This window comes from Pinus tabuliformis, chromosome X (assembly GCF_031772625.1).
Source record: "Pinus tabuliformis cultivar Carrire ecotype Pingquan chromosome X, CPIR1, whole genome shotgun sequence".
Classification (NCBI taxonomy): Eukaryota; Viridiplantae; Streptophyta; class Pinopsida; order Pinales; family Pinaceae; genus Pinus; species Pinus tabuliformis.
This window is the reverse complement of record NC_142308.1, coordinates 767,225,979-767,238,626: the sequence shown is the minus strand read 5'-3', so window position 1 is coordinate 767,238,626 and position 12,648 is coordinate 767,225,979.

Sequence of the window (12,648 nt, the reverse complement as noted above, 5' to 3'; positions counted from 1 at the left end):
TAGGGGTGGACGCAGCAAGAGGTAAAGGCGCAGTTTGGTGATGCGCCCGTTCTTGGGCAAGGCCGCACGAAGTTAAGTGTCGTTTCTTAGATTTGGGTGAAGGGCGCGGGTAGAGGTCGCCCGCCGGTTGAGAAAGGCGTGCACATGTGTGGCGCCCGGTTTGTGCGACGACTTGGCATGGGTTCTTGGGTGACTCGGGTGAGCGCCCGCCCGTCGTGCAAGTGTGCACGATGTGAATTTTGGTGAAGTGTTGAGATTGTGAACGAAAGTGCGACTCGTGCAGAGGCGCCCATGTGCGGCGACTTGGAGGCGCGCCTAAGTTGGGCAAACAACATGATCGTGCGACGAGGTGAACGAAGGGTTGGTGAGTCGTGTGGCGATCGTGCAGAGGTGCCGACGAGCTGGGCAACCGAGTTTGCCGAAGATTATAAATTTGGCTAAGTATGAAACTTGGTGTTTCCAAGTATACTTGTAAAGCTTTATAATATTGAAAGACTATATAATATATTATCGGGCAGACTCATTGTTCAGGGAGTTGCCCCTCCCTTTATACTGCGCAATTGTGTTCTCGTTTATAATTGCTGATGTTAATGAATGTGTATGGGTGTTCATTGGTATAAAGGAAACATTAATAATACTTGGTTGTGAAACACAAACTAAGTAGGATAAGTGGTTAGGCGTAGTCCACGAACATAAGTATTGGTGAAAAGAAAGTGTTCGGTGGTGCCGCACCTCACCTAGAGTGGTTGAAAAACTACCGCAGGTGTAGGGGCGTGACAGGTGGTATCAGAGCTAGTCTGAAGACTTGGAGGAGTCTTGCAGGAAGCTGGGTGAAGCAGGTGTACATACACTTGATAGTTGGTGACAGTGAAGCAAGTACTTGCAGGTGAAGGAAGCTATTTCACATACAAGTGGAACAAGAGCTGGTTCAGGTTGCAGGCATCTTGGTGAAGCTGTTGGATGGTCGAAACTAGATCGCAAAGAAGAAGGAAGCTATTAGCAACGGCATCTGAATCTCACGCTGTGTCTAGTCACGGTGCGAAGGATGCTACTATGGCATTCATTGAAAAGGTGTTGGAGAAGATGGAGGACTTAGAAACTTTCTAGACTAAGAAGATGGACTTGATCGAGAGAGATCAAGAGGCCAATTCGAAGATGAAGGAAGAGCTCAATGAACTCCGAACTCAACACGAGTACACTGATCTTATGTGTACACAACTTGAAGTAAGAGTCAAGGAGGTTGAAGAGGCAAGAGATCAGGGTCTTGCTGAGATTGTGAACTTGCGAAAATCTCTTGATGAAACCAGAGATGAGATCGCGGTGTTGAAGAAGGTCGTGAGGCATAACTCAGGTGGAGGAGTGCCTCATGTGAAAGTCAAGGAACCAAAATCTTACGATGGTACAAGAAGTGCAAAGACTCTTGGCAACTTTCTATGGGACATGGGGCAATACTTGGAACGATTGCGTCTATCCGATGATGAGACAAAGGTCAAGGTAGCTGCTCAGTTCTTGACAAAGGATGCTAAGATGTGGTGGCGAAGACAAATGGATCAAATTGCTAATGGTAGTGCTGGTGACATTACTTCGTGGGACGAGATGAAGAAAGCTTTGCAGACCCATTTCAATCCTCAGGATGAAACGTGGGAAGCAAGGATGAAAATTAAGTTCATAAAGCAGACAGGGAACCTTCAGACATATCAGCGGGAGTTTGCAAGTGCGGTTCTGGAACTTCCTGACATGGTGGAGAGAGACAAGGTGTTCAACTTCATTATTGGATTGAAGCCTTTGGCACGCAATGAAGTGAAGAGGCAGAATATCAAAACACTTGAGGAAGCTTTTGCTGCTGTGGACAGGTTGGTGGAGCATTATGATGAGACTTCTGATGATAGAAAGAAGAAGTCTGATAAGCCAAAAGAGAAGAAGAAGGATGATGCTTCGAAATCAGATGATAATTTGAAGATGAAGAACTCAATTCTAAATTTGTATCGTCTATATTTGACAAGAGACACACACACCAATTGGACTGACCACAGAAGAAGAACCAACAAAATAAATCATTGGAATTAGAGATAGGATGGTCATTCCAGTTTCCATCAAGATACCAGGATACAAAAACCATCAGTTGGATGCCCAAATTGACACAGGAGCCATGAGTAGTTGCTGAAAATACAAAGCTATCCCAGCTTATTATTGGCAACCAACAAAAGTACATTTCAAAGTTGTTAACAAACAACTCATGAAGATTTCTTATGTAGCTCCTGATTTTCCTATATATATTTCTTCAACAATTGTATATGTTACTTTGTATAATTATGATACTCGATCTGATATTCTTCTTGGCCAAGATTTTGTAAAAAGACACATGCCTATGATTGGTTATAAGGACTAGATCACATTCAGTGTCCAAAATGAGAAAGTATTTGTCCCTGCGACAAATACATACTCTATCAGGATTCCTCCTGATAATGTGGATACAGTCACTGAAGCTATTGAATACTTGTCAAAAATTAAAAAGATTATCAAACATGCTGACCTTCATGGGCAAGAAGTTCTCAAAGGTATTGCACATAAGCTTAGAACAGAATGGACAGAAGAGCATCCTGATGCATTTTGGTTCCGGGAAAAGTTTTTTTTTTTTCACTTCCTTTCAGAAAAGGGTTTGATCACAAACCAAAAAAAGCATATGCCAACCACATGAGCCCTACAAAGCAAAATTTGTTCCAGCAAGAAATCTAACAACTCTTGGATAGAAGATTAATTGAACCCTGCAAAAGTTCATGGGTGTGCCCAACCTTCTATGTCAACAAACACTCAGAACAGAAAAGAGGAAAAAAGAGGTTGGTGATCAATTACAAGGAATTAAATGAAGCATTAGAACCCATCAGGTATCCTCTACCCAGCAAAGATATTCTTCTTGAAAAAATCTTAGGTGCTAATGTATTTAGAAAGTTTGATTTGAAAAGTGATTTCTGGTAGATAGGCATAAATCCTGAGGATAGATATAAGACCGCCTTTGTTGTTCCAGGAGGGAAATACCAATGGACAGTTATGACATTTGGCCTGAAGAACGCGCCTTCTAAATTTCAGAAACGAGTGGAAGATATTTTCCATAATTTTTATTTTATTATTGTTATATTGATGATTTTTTAGTTTTCAGCAGAGACATACAACATCACAAGAAGCATTTGGAATTGTTTTAGCAGGTTGTTTTTAAGCACAACTTAGTTCTATCTCCCACTCAGGATAAGTTCATCATTTCTCAAACCAATATCGAATATCTTGGACTATATATTTCCCAAGGGAAGATTCAACTGCAACCTCATGTTCTGCAATCCCTATTGAGATTTCCAGACCAACTTCCTGATATCAAATCTGTCCAAAGATTCTTGGGATGTTTGAACTATATTCGGAAATTCTACCCATAACAAGCTAAGAATACCAGAATTCTTCAACGGAGATTAAAAAATGATTCAGTATGGCTACGACAGATGACTGTAGCAGTTCAGTGCATCAAAGATAAAATTAAGGATTTACCATCTTTGTCCCTTCCTGAACAAGATTTGCCTTTCATTTTAGAAATTGATCTTCTGAATCTTGTTGGGTTGCTATTATTCTACAAAAGCATCATAAGAGAGATGAGATTTGTGCTTATGCTTCAAGAACATTTTCTCCAACTAAATTGAAATATCCATCCTCCCATAAGAAATACTAGATGTTAAGAATGGGATTAAAATATTTCAGCTTTTCCTACAAAGTGTGCATTTTACTGTCAAAATAGATCTCAAACATATGAAAGGTGTGCTACAAAATAAAAAATTGTTGGAACAAGGGTATTCTCGCATCCTAAGATGGGCACTCTGGCTCGAAGGATTTGATTTTGATATTATCTACAAAGCAGGGAAAGAAAACTATCTCGCTGATATGATGACCAGAGAAGGAACATGAGATCTAAAGGTTATATCCATAAAAAAAATCGAGATAGGAGAAAGTTCTTCAAAACCCCAATCCCAAATCAATTTATGCCCGTCATGTCATTATCAGTTCTACTGGGATTGTTTTTCTCAAAAAAAATTGTCATTACCATTAGAGATCCAGAAAATGATTTTAGAAAAATGGTTCAATTCCGAGGATGGGAGACATAATTATAACATCAAATGGAGCCTCATTAATAATAATCATATCTATTTCGGTCAAGCCAGGGAAACCACCCAAAAATTGTTTATATCTTTGATCCAAGTATAACTTGGATGGATTATTATGGAATTATGCAATATGCTAGAGCTTGGGGAAGAATTTTTATTGTAATGTATTATGAAGATGTTGTTTCCCTTTTCAGACATTGGAGCCAATGGATGTATCTGTTGATGTATTCATTTGTTCCAAGGAAATATGATCTTGGTAAAGTAAGCCCACATTGGACTTTACCTTTTCTTCATAAAGATATGGAAGAAGGAATTCTGACATATGATATCTTTGGATATGATCTTATTATCAAGTTACCACAGTATTGATCACCCCTAAAAGCTCTTCAACAGGCCATAACTTCAACATCAAAATCGATTATTTTGGAGAAATTGGTATTCTACCAGCCAATTGTGATCCTTTTATGGCATCTTCATCTTTTTCAGCTTGCTTTGGACATGAGCCACCTTGGCTCACTCAAATCATACGTGGAATAAATCTTGATCCTAATCATGAAGTACCCAATGATTCTGATTATGATATGACTCTGACAGAAGTCCGAAAGGACAGGATTGGTAGACTCTCATTTCATCTTTCTCGGCTTTCGAGGGGTTTGCCCATGAAGAATCTCCTCTATGTAGTATGGTGCATGGTTTTCTTTCTTTTGTGAGTGGTGCATAGTTTACTTTCATTCGTGGGTTCCTCCTCAGGAATCTCCATTGTGTTTACTTTTCTGTAATCTGCTTTACTTGATTTTGTGGGTTCCTCCTTAGGAATCTCCACTGTGTTTACTTTTCTGTAATATTCTTTACTTGCTTTCGTGGGTTCCTCCTCAGGAATCCCCACTGTGTTCAATTTTCTTTAATCTTCTTTACTTGCTTTCGTGGGTTCCTCCTCAGGAATCTCCACTGTGTAAAAATTTGCGTAGTCCGCTTTAAGTCTTATCTATAGAAGGACCTTGTGAAAGTCATATCTTTAAGGAAAGTCCTGGTTGATTTGTTTTAGATATGAAAATGATCATGTCTTTAAGGCTAGTCCTGGATTATTTCTTTTGGGGTTGATTTGAAATGAAGAATCTAGAGAAACAAGACTTCCCTCAAAATTCCTATATAAAGGAAGGAAGGGCTCAATTTACTTACTTCTAAATGATCATAATATTTCTATAATAGAAAAGAAGCATTTCGATGTGAATCACAATTGAGTTTCTGTGAATTTCTTTGTGAGGTTCTATCAGTCTGAATCACAATTGATTTTTTGTGATTGTTTCTTTGTGAGGTTCTACGGTGTGAATCAATGCCTCTACTTTATCAGATTCATGATGAATTTAAATGTATTAGCCCAACCACAAAAATTTTTGGTGCCTTTACCAATGCTTACCCGCACTAGCTACATATCTATATATTCTCGGTGCCTGCAGAACTAAAATAAAAGTAAGTCTTTATGCATACACGCTTTAGGGAAAATCCCAGTCTTCAGAATTATTTAACAAAGTCTTTCTTTTTAATTTAGCCCCGTATACGAGACATAGTTCAATTAATTCAGTGCAATACTTAATTTCAACAACCAACATATACTAATGTCTTTAACCAGGGACAGTTCGTCACAAGAGATTTAGCAATATTATATTAAAACTTTGAAAATTCTACACTATTACAGTTTATTAAACTTTAAGATATGTGGATTTAATTGTAATTAGTGCATGCATGTGAATGGAAATTATGCAGAAAGTAGAGAAGGACAAAATAAGCACACACACACACACAAGATATGCTCTCTCAGAAACCCTTTCAGGAGAAAACCCAACTGGAAGGTGAGGCTGCTTCGCTCTCTTTCTTTGTCTGGAAATATGGATGCAGGTACAAAGAAGTAATATATGTGGCCTGTGGGCTGCCACATTGCACAGATCCTCTCTGTGTGCTCTACCTCCTATCTCTCTTGGTTATCTTTGCTCATCTATGGAACAAAATTCCCTCGAAAGAATGGAATTCCTCTTCCTCCTAGTGACTGGTTATAACACAACCTGGTAGCCTACTAGTGGTTAATTTTGACTGAATCAACTCTTAACTAGAGTTACAATATAGACTCTTCTAGAGTCTTTTACATCACAAACACGTGGCTAGACCACTTTTCCATAAATAATGGGTTTGACCGTCATCATCCCGAACTATAGGTGTGAAAACAAGAAGGCCAACGTCTCAGTGGCACAACTTTTGCATACAGACTCTGATTGACGCACTTCTTGCGTCGTTGGAAAGATATTTGTGTCTAGAATAGCATTAAAAGGTGTTGCATTCATGCAACAAACTTTTACCCCCAAAAAAGCATCATCTGATGCCTCAAAATGCTCCCAGAAGGTTTGAGACCTCGTTTCGCCAAACTGGGTCCCACTAGTAAAAATGGTGTCGTGAGCTGATTCCTCCTCTTTTTCCACTCCAAATGGATGGATATGGATGAAAAACAATAGAATGATCCAATTAAGATTAGACCTCCCCATTTTGGGAGAATTTTGGTCCTCAAAAGCTTTTACTAAATGAGGTGAGGAAATTTTTCCTCCACCTTCTCTCTAGTGTACCATTAGCTTTGCCTGGAAGTTGTCCCTTCAACCCAATCTGCCAAAGGTCATGTTGCCCCCTATCTTTTAGTTCTTTACCTCTTTTGCAAAACTGTATCTTCTGTTAACTCTACCTGAGCGTCTGGTGCCAAATCCTCCACAGAAGGGAGGACCTATTCCTCTTCTTGATCTAGCATGGAAGGCTCATAGAGTTTCAAATTCTCTACATTCACAACTGAGTAAATGCGCATATGTGGTGGTAAAGTGAGTCGATAGGCATTATAACCCACCTTTTTCAAGTATCTCAAAGGGAACATACCTTAGAGCCTTGATTTTTTTACCAAGCCCCTGCAACCTCTCCTTGTTCAACTGTAGCCATACTCTGTCTCCCACCTTGAATGATTTCTCTGTTCTATGTTGATCATGCCTAGCCTTATACTTCTCCTACGACTTCTGCAGTGTTTTTTGTATCTGTAGATGGACTTGCCTGATCTTCTCTATAATTTTTTTAGCCCTAAAATCATCTCCTGTAAGATCTTCCCTCACTCCTCCTTGCTGCCCATATGCAATATCCAAAGGGGAAGGTGGAAAATATCAAAAACAAGTCTCAAATGGGGACTTTCATGTAGAAATGTGGACTGCTCTATTATAAAAATGTTGTATATATACCAGATTTTCATCCCAGGTCTTCAGATACTTTGGTTATATCCCCTCAAAAGTTGCACCAAATTCCTGTTGACTACTTTTGTTTTCCCATCTATCTATGGATGGAATGTTGTAGATCTCTTTAACTTTGTGTCCATATTCTCCCGCAATGTAGTCCAGAAAGCACTGAGAAATATTGTGTCCCTATCTAAAATGATGCTCCTTGGTATCCCAAAGTGCACCCAGACCTGTCCAAAGAACAAGTTTGATGCTTCTTTTCTGTTGATGGTCTTTTTATAGGGCATCAGAACACACATCTTGCTGACCCTGTCAACTACCACGAACAGGTAGTCATGTCCCTTCCCGGTTGTCTGTAAACCTCCCACAAAGTCCATGGAAATGCTTTCCGAAGTACGAGTAGGTACAGGTAAGGGATGATATAGACCTTGTTTCCTATTGTTAGGCTTGTTGGTACAACAAAGCATGCATCCTCTTATGAACCTAGCCACCTTCTCTTGCATCTTGGGCCAATACACATACCTATGCAAGTTAGCCATGGTCTTCTGTTGGGTGCTATAAGGTGTCTTTTAAAACTCCTAATTGCCTCACATTAATTATCAACCTGGGTACGTCTTTTTGTTTCAAGAGTGTACACAATATGTGCACATGATATATCTACGGAGAGTAATGATTTAAGATAATTTATGAAATTCAATACAAGAGTAAATGGATCAAATCATAAATCTCAAGCTTGTAACTTCAAGGAGAGTAATCTATCTAAGCATCAAAACTCAATCTTAGTGAATCTATCAATCATCAAAAATCAATCTTAAATAAAACCAAGACTCAATCTTAATCAAGAGATTCTAATTGCAATTACGTCAACCGAGTGCACCGTAGCAATAACAGAGCTCTTTCAGTTGAATCTAAACTACTGTATAGAAATAAAGCATCTGATCTAATCAATAACACTCTGTCTTTTAATTAACGAGAGATGATTCTTATTTAATAACTAATTCAATCCACAACATAAATAAATGAAATCAATTGACAAAATTAAGAAGTAATGAAATAAATACATGAAATCCACACCAATGAAAGTAAATCAACTGTAAAATTGTAAATTAGAATAATTAAACTTGCAGTAACGGAAAAGTAAAAGTACAAAACAGGGAACAACAGTGAAATCCACCAGTGACCAGGCCCAAGCCGCCAGCGAATACTGCTTAACTACTTCAGAATATCGCGAGTGAACAACAACTCAAATTATGTATTAATCATCAAGTTCAAATGTCATTACAACGCGATGTGTTCTTCAAAATCATGCTCCGTATATTAAAATTACAATTGAAGTAAAAAGGCGAGAAGTTCCATCCTTTCTTCATTCATTTCTCCCTTCTTTATAATAAAAGAGAAAAAGAGATAAAAGTGATTCCTCAGGATCAGGAGATCCTGAGGAATTCGCAACTAAATGCTATTATCAAACAATCTTCCAACTTGCGCTGATCCTCTTGATTCATTCCTTGATTTGTCCGCACAAGACGCGCTCTTTTCCCCTGTTTAGCCTTTGTTGTTCAGTCTTTTGAACAACAACTGTTCCCTTTGCCAATTTCTGCATAAAAAGCAATGAAAGTTAGTTTTGATAGTCAAATCATATCAAAAGCAATTTCATTCATTTCTTATCGAAATTCTATCAACATCTTACTACATCAGGGCACAAATGCATAAAAAGGAGGAAAAAGATAGTGTAATCAAGAGTAAACTTATACCTATTGCACGACCCAACATCTTCCATACACCAAAGTTTCCTGCAACCTTGGAGGTGTGAGCCTCTTTAATCAGCTACAATTTCTCACCTTTAGGAACACATAGCTTATCTAGCCTGTAGAGTAACCCATCTTGGAGATGGTAGTCAACAGTGTTGTCGCCATCGTGCACGTGACTCTAACTCTGCAACTGCTGATACACCTCCTTGAAGTCCTCATTTTTGGAATATGCCTCTCTGTATGCATCATGAGTGAATGGATCTGTGTGCATAATAGTCTCCAAAGCTATAATATTTGATGTGGGCGGCCTTGAAAGCATATCAACCAACTTTTTTGTGTTGCCCTTCTTATACTTGATCACCAAATGAAACTGTTGTTATCACCAAAAAATGATCACGTGGCCATTTCTAACTAGGCGGATTGAAATACACCATGTATGATTAATTTTACCATAGTAAAATCACTTTCACCATGAGAATAATTTAGTAAACCAATTTTATTAAATTATTTTCTAATTAAAATTTAAAAAAAAAAAACCCATGAGAATAATTGAATAAATCATTATTTATTTAATTTTCTCTAGGAATAATTATTAAATCATTGTTTGATAATTATTCTTTGTCACATATGACTAAATCACCTAAGAATAATTAAATAAATCACTATTTATTTATTATTCCTTAATTTTGGAATAATTGTTAAATCACTATTTAATAAGTATTTCAATTTGACACTTTCCAGTAGACCTGTGCCAACATCCCCGAGATTTGAGCCACTTTTCTAGCCCAGAATACTAACCTTTGCCCAGAACTTGTTATAACCTTCAGAATCCATCAAAGACATGATGAAAATGTAAACAAATAAAAAATCAACCTCAGGAATAGGCCTGAGCATGCCTAACCGGGACTGACATTCTGTCAAACACTTGGCATTAATGCAACCTACAGGTCTAGGATACAAGACATAGCATAAATGATTGAAAGAACTTATGAAACATAACTAAAAGGATCACCTCCTTCTCCATTGAACTATTATATCATCAATTATGTTTTGCATCCATCCATTTAACAATTATAAGTAAATACATGAAATAACCATGACATGAACCAGTCATTTAACCATGCTTATAACCAACATAAAACCATATAAATACGAGAGATATGATAGCCATTAAATCCGCATATAAACCAATGAAAAAATAAGATAAATTAGCTTTTATTAATCATAGGCAACTCCAACCAGGTTCGGGACTTCCACGTAGCACCTGACCGTACACATGGTTGAACCAAATATCTCTTTCACCAGTCACCCCCATGCCATATTCCAAACATGAATGTGGGATATCATAGAAAAAACAAGCGAATCCAGAGGTTAACCGCCTCCACCCTCACCAAACCGTGATCGCACCAAAACCGGTGCTCTGATCACAAGTGAATTGAACTTGGAATTCCATCAGGAATCCATCACCATCCTTGATGAATTTTTCGTCTCCTTGTCTCTTAGACTTTACTGCAATCCAATCCTAGATCACTAGGCCCTAAACTGAGACCAGTCTCTCGGGATTTACCACAATCCAAGCTCGGATCACTAGGCCCTAAATTGAGACTTCTCCCTCAGGCTTTACCGTGTATTCCGCCAAAAAGGGTCAAGGGACTCCTAGGCCTTTAGGAATGAAACTTGAGACCACCTTTGCCCCGGATTCTGAAATCCATCCGGCAAACTAAATCTCAAAATCGAGATAAACATCCCAACATACCATGGCATCCAGAAAAACGCAAGGCTAGGATGAAAACCACTGTCATAACCTGGCAAAACCATGCCTCTGATAGCAATAGAACCATACACCAACATGAAATTTAAGCCATGCATGTCCAAACCAGCTAGGAAATCACACTTGCAAAAGGTTACCTGCAAGTATTCCTATTGAAGCTGCCTGCTCCTGCTTTCCTTCCTTGATCCTTTCTTTCCTTCCTTTCCCTTTGCTTGCTTTTCCTTCCTTGATCCAAAGATAGAGTGCTCCAAGAAATCTCTAAGTAACCAAGAGAGAGACAGAGAGAGACAGAGAGAGAGAGAGAGAGAGAGAATAATGAGAGAGCTCCAAACTTGAACTAGCCAAGAGCTTACACTGACTAAGTTTGAGCCATGAACCTGCCAACTGATCCTCAAAATCCTTTTTAAAAATGAGGCCTCTAATTTTTTCATTTCCCATTATTTTGTTGTGACCTTTCACCTTAATTTTCTCCTAATTTCAATTATTTTCATAAATAAATGTGCCAAAAATGTCTTTTTACCTTTTAATGCCTTTGTCTTAGCCTTTTCCAATTTCCTTAGCCAAAAACACACATCCAGTGATTCCCACTAGGATATCTTTGCCCAACATTCATCTTGGAATAAGTGTCCCTTAGTTGTGGTCTTATTTTGCCTTTGTTAACTTTTATTACATGAAATTTTCACGAGGGCTATTACAGAACCCTCCCCCTTGGGGAAAATCAACCCCAGTTTTAAACCACACCACGACCTCAACAAAACTGCTAAAAAAAATATACTGCCCATGGAGCTTTATAACTTAGCTCGTTGCAATATTTACAATGAAAGACCTGCTCAAAAGAAAAACATCATGATAACATGACAATATAACAACCATAATAACATGACACCCATACCTCTATTGGAGCTTTATAACTTAGCTCATGGCGGCATTTACATCTGTATACATATACATACATATACCAAAACATCAACAAAACATATGCCAAACATATACCAACATCAAACCAAAACTGCTTTGCCTCAACATACAAACAATGAAGGATATAGGACCCGCATCTAATCCTCCATCTCCCATGTAGCTTCTTTAGGCCCATAGTGCTTCCACTGCAATTTAAATTGCTCTATGGCTATGTTATTGAGCATGAGATGTTTCCATTGCAATATGTGTTGAGGCTCCGAATGGAACTCTCCTTCTTGTTCCACCTCCAATACAGACCAATAAATAACATGATCAACATCCTTTATATACTTCTTTGGCAATGAAATATGGAAAACATCATGGATTTTCACTATTGGAGTCAATGCAAGTCTATATGCCACTGGTCCAATCCTCTCAAGGATCTCAAAAGGCCTACAATACCATTGTGATAACTTGGCACATGAATCAATCCTCAAAGAGTTTTTCTTGGGCTTGATGCACAAATACACATGCTCCCCAACCTGAAAAGGCTTGAATACACTGTGTTGATCCGTATAACTCTTCTTTCTATCTTGTATTGCCTTTGAATTCTTCTTTATAACCTTCATTTCTTGCTCCATGTCTTCCAACATGTCTGGTCCAATAAGTACCCTATTCACTGGATCAATCCAGCTGATGGGAGTGTTACAACTCCACCCATACAATGCCTCGAAAGGAATCATCCTCAATGACTCCTGATAACCATTGTTGTATGCAAACTCTACCAAGGGAAGATAATGTTCCCACTTCCATTGTTGATGCATCACATACATACT